Here is a 5,056-nt window from a genome sequence, read left to right as displayed (position 1 = left end):
TTCTGGCGGGATATTGCTACAGGGAGGAAACCCTGCCATTCGGGGCGACCCCGAGCCAGCTCATGGCGAGACCAGAAAAGCTCAAGGCCCTCCGGTCTCACGAAGCTGACATCGAAGAAGGAGGTCCCATAGGGATGGATCAAGGCGAAGATGTCATATGCCACGAAGCCCATCCCCAGCAGGAGCTCAGCAACTTTTGACCGATCAGGACAGGCATCCTTGCTTACCCACTGGAGACGGGCCACGTTCCTACGGTTACTCCTCTGCCCCGGTGTCGGCAGAGACCAGACAGTCTCTGCCCCTCTATCTCGGAAGGCGGAAAGACCGTGTCTCTCTATCCAGAAAGACAGATCAACCTCCCTCCCCTCTACATTGATGGAACTCTCCCCTCTCCTCAGGGCGTCCAGGAAGCGCTGTTGCAAGTCACCATCCTCAGGGTCACCAGACAAGGGCGCACTACTACCCCCAGCAGTGACAGCTCCTGAATAGCTTGGGGCTGAAGCCCCCGCCACCGCTGGGGGGGCAGCGGGACCACTACCTGCTTCCCCTCCACCAACACCAGTAAAGCTCTCCTCATTCACTCCGCCACTACTCCCATCATTTGTAACTTCACTACTCCCATCATTCACTCCACTACTACTCCCATCATTTCCTGCACAGCTCCTTTCATTCCCCTTACCATTGCCACCACTTCCCGTCACTTTATTACCAGTATTCTCACCACCATTTGTCCCAGTGTTCTCTGCACTTTCCACAGTAACATCCATTCCTTCCTCACTTGTGTCTGCTGGCTTCTCTGCACTCACATCTGCTGGACCGGGGGAGGGGTTCAGCACCACACCCGTTTTCCCTTGATTGGTGCTGACTCTCTGTTGTGTCTTTGGAGCGCCTTGCCCCCCCTACTGCAGCAGTTTGTACTTTATTATTTTGGGCCTGCTGCTTGTTGGGGGGCGCCGCCTGCCCTGCACCCACAGACTTCGGGGTCCTGGTGGCATGCTGGGGCGCTGGAGCACTCTGTCCCCCTGTCGCAGCAGGGCGCCTCGTGTTCCCTGCAGATGATTTATCCTTTTTCTGTCCTTTTTGGACACGCTGCTCTCCTGTCGCACCCGCGTGCCTGTTCTCCTTTAAGGCGCACTGCGCCCGTCACAACAGTGCGCCCTCCTTTCGCCGCACCATGTTCCTCGGACCTGCCCCCCACAGCCCCGGCGTCGGCCGGCTCAGCCGTAGTGAGCAGGGATGGAGTCTGCCCACACCGTCCCCCTTTCGCAACGGAGTGGACATCCCCCTCACCCCCCTCAGCCCCGGTGATAACCGGCTTAGCCGCAGAGGGCAGAGAGGGAAACTCCTCGGGGTCCCCTATGTCCGGTGCCGTGAGTACCTCCACAGCCTCGCCCCCTGCACTGTTCCCTGCACAGACGGCAGCACCGCCGGACGTCCTCCTCCTCTCCCCACCTTGCCTATGCCCCGGACCCACTGCAGAGCCCGTGCGTTTAAGTTTGGTGGGGTTTACACAGGAGGTGGTAGGTGTAGCATCAGCCATAGGTACATATTTGTAACTCACCACCTCCCATGCGGTCTCCTTCATCTTCTTCTTCCTCTTCTTAGTTTCCTCTGCTGGCTCATCCTCACCAAAGGAGAAGCGGTCCAGGTTCACTGGGGACTCCAGCTGTCGGATCTCCTGTAGCAGACCGCCCTCCTCCTCTTCCTCCGCTGACACTCCAGCCTGTGCTGTCGGAGTCCTCTGCCGTGCCGGGAGGCCGCTTCCCTGTTGTCGGCTCTGCGACTCACTCTCCCGGCTGGTTCCAGCTTGTAGGACTCCAGTTACAGCCACGTCTTCGTCCTCCTCCTCGTCGCTTAGGACGCCGGCTGGCGGTTCTCCTGAGGTATTTAACCCCTTCATTTCTGAGAACCGCAGCTGGTTCTTAAACCTCTCCAGGAAGGGACCTGCACTTTTCTCAATCCCCTCCCGGAGGAGCACTAACCGGACCACCTAATCTCTGAGGGCTCTGAACCTCTGGGAGGTCGCGGGTCTCTCCTTGTTAGAGGCTCGGGTATTCAGGATCCGAGCTACCCTCAGCTCCTCCTTCAGCCCGGTCAGTGCTTTGCCGGCGTCCTTGTACTCACGTAGCATGGCGACCACTCGGGAGGAGAAGGTACTCGTGGACTCGCCGGAGCTCTTCTCCCCCCAGGATGTTCCTGGGATCTCCTTCCTGGGGCCTGGGGTGCCCCTGTCTCCCTCTCTGGGCGGACGATGAGCCGTCTCAGGGTTGGAGTAGGTGGGTAAGGTTCTTCTCACCCGTCCCGACCTCCTCAGTCCCTCTTGGGCCAGTTGCTGCTGCTCTCTGTCCCCCGCCGGCACAGACCGGGGAACAGAAGCCTGGGAAGCCATGCCGGCCTCCCAGGAAGCCTGCCTCTCCCTGGGGAGAAGAGAGGCAGACTCTGGGCCTCCTGCTGGAAGTCCTGGAGCTCACAAAGCAGGTGCTGCTCCTAACAGGGAGTAATAGATTGTAGTCTCCTGTCCTACAGTCACCCCCCCCAGTAATGGCTGATAACAGGGAGTAATAGATTGTAGGCTCCTGTCCTACAGTCTCCTCCCCCAGTAATGGCTGATAACAGGGAGTAATAGATTGTAGGCTCCTGTCCTACAGTCCCCTCCCCCAGTAATGGCTGATAACAGGGAGTAATACACTGCTCAAAAAAATTAAAGGGAACATTAAAATCCCACATCCTAGATATCACTGAAAGAAATATTCCAGGTGTAAATCTTTATTCATTACATAGTGGAATGTGTTGAGAACAATAAAACCTAAAAATGATCAACGTAAATCACAACTAATATCCCACGGAGGTCTGGAGTTGGAATAATGCTCAAAATCAAATTGGAAAATGAAGTTCCAGGCTGATCCAACTTCAGTGGAAATGCCTCATGACAAGGAAATGATGCTCAGTAGTGATGACCGAATAGCATTGTTGCTCAGGTTTCACCGAGCATGTGACGCGCCCACAGGGCAGTGGGGTACTCGGTACCGGGTCCGGTCGCAAAAGGGGGATGTCACGGTGGCTGCAACCCGGTCCGTGGCCCTGGGCATCAACGTTAAAGGGGGTTAAAATGGTCAAAGTTTGTTGTGACGCCACCTGTGGAGTTCGGTCAATAGGGGGACCGATGCTGCCTTAGAGGGGTCCCCTGGGGGATGTTGCGGCAGCCCAGATGTTACACTTCCCACAGGTGAAGCAGGGTCCCCAGGGGTCCTATCGTGTGTGGCGTAGATGGCATAGCCGGTGAATAAATGGAGGAGACAGGTTATAAGTCTTTAGGCTACGTTCACATTAGCGTTCGGCGCCGCAGCGTCGGTCGCCGCATGCATCATGCGCCCCTATATTTAACATGGGGGCGCATGGACATGCGTTGTGCTGCGTTTTGCGACGCATGCGTTTTTTTGGCTGCAAGCGTTGGGCGCAGAAAACGCAGCAAGTTGCATTTTTTTTGCGTCCAACTTTCAGCAAAAAAGGACACATGCGTCGCAAAACGCAGCGTTTTAGCGTGCGTTTTGTTGCGTTTTTGTTTGCGTTGTGCGTTGCGTCTCCGACGCAACATCGCACAACGCAAATGTGAACGTAGCCTTTCTGCGCCCAACGCTTGCAGCCAAAAAAACGCATGTGTCGCAAAACGCAGCACAACGCATGTCCATGCGCCCCCATGTTAAATATAGGGGCGCATGGCGCATGACGCATGCGGTGACGCTGCGGCGCCGAACGCTAATGTGAACGTAGCCTTACCTGGTTTACTTGTGGGTGACAGGTCACAGTCCAGGGCACGGCAACAGGTGAATAGAAGTCCGGGTAGTGCAGAGACAAGTGGAATCCCCTTGGCAGGTCAGGTAGGAGCCTTCCACTATGTGCTTACTGTCTCTGAGGTCCCTGCTGCCACTAAGTGTCCTAAGCAAAGTTCTTATTCATTCTCCTGTCCAGGGACAGGTACCTGTATGGCAGGCAGCTTAAGCCGTGCCTATTGGGGTCCTTACACGGTGACTCCAGGCTCCAAGATGCTGCTGTGCCACAGGTAAATATGGGCAAAAGTCCATGTATTTCAATGCCCTCCAGTTCAGCTCTGTGTCTTATAGTCCACAAAAGCCTCGGGCTCCCGGTTCCCGGATACTGCGCTCTGACTCCCTGGAGTCCTTCCTAGTCCCCTCCTGGAGTCCTGTATCTCCACTGTGCTCCATCTCTGTCTGTCCTCACACACTGAATTCCCTAACAAACAGGCATTCCTCACATATTCAGCCTGTCTAGCAGCCGTAAATCATACAGCTGAGGCAACGAAAACTAAATCTCCGAGCACTAACAAATACTCGGCCTCCACGTGACTGTATGACCTCCCTACAATGTCTGTGCATGCTCCTGATGAGGCGACGGATGGTCTCCTGAGGTATCTCCTCCCAGACCTGGACTAAAGCATCCGCCAACTCCTGGACAGTTTGTGGTGCAACATGACGTTGGTGGATGGAGCGAGACATGATGTCCCAGATGTGTTCAATTGGATCCAGGTCTGGGGAACGGGCGGGCCAGTCCATAGCTTCAATGTATTCATCTTGCAGGAACCGCTGACAAACTCCAGCCACATGAGGTCTGGCATTGTCCTGCATTAGGAGGAACCCAGGACTAATCGCACCAGAATATGGTCTCACAAGGGGTCTGAGGATCTCATCTCAGTACCTAATGGCAGTCAGGCTACCTCTGGCGAGCACATGGAGGGCTGTGCAGCCCTACAAAGAAATGCCACCCCACACCATTACTGACCCACTGCCAAACCGGTCATGCTGAAGGATGTTGCAGGCAGCAGATCGCTCTCCACGGCGTCTCCAGACTCTGTCACATCTGTCACATGTGCTCAGTGTGAACCTGCTTTCATTTGTGAAGAGCACAGGGCACCAGTGGTGAATTTGCCAATCCTGGTGTTCTATGGCAAATGCCAAGCGTCCTACACGGTGTGTGGGGCTGTGAGCACAACCCCCATCTGTGGACATCGTGCACTCAGACCATCCTCATGGAGTCGGTT

The sequence above is a fragment of the Ranitomeya variabilis genome, chromosome 3 (assembly GCF_051348905.1).
Source record: "Ranitomeya variabilis isolate aRanVar5 chromosome 3, aRanVar5.hap1, whole genome shotgun sequence".
Classification (NCBI taxonomy): Eukaryota; Metazoa; Chordata; class Amphibia; order Anura; family Dendrobatidae; genus Ranitomeya; species Ranitomeya variabilis.
This window is presented reverse-complemented; position numbering follows the sequence as displayed.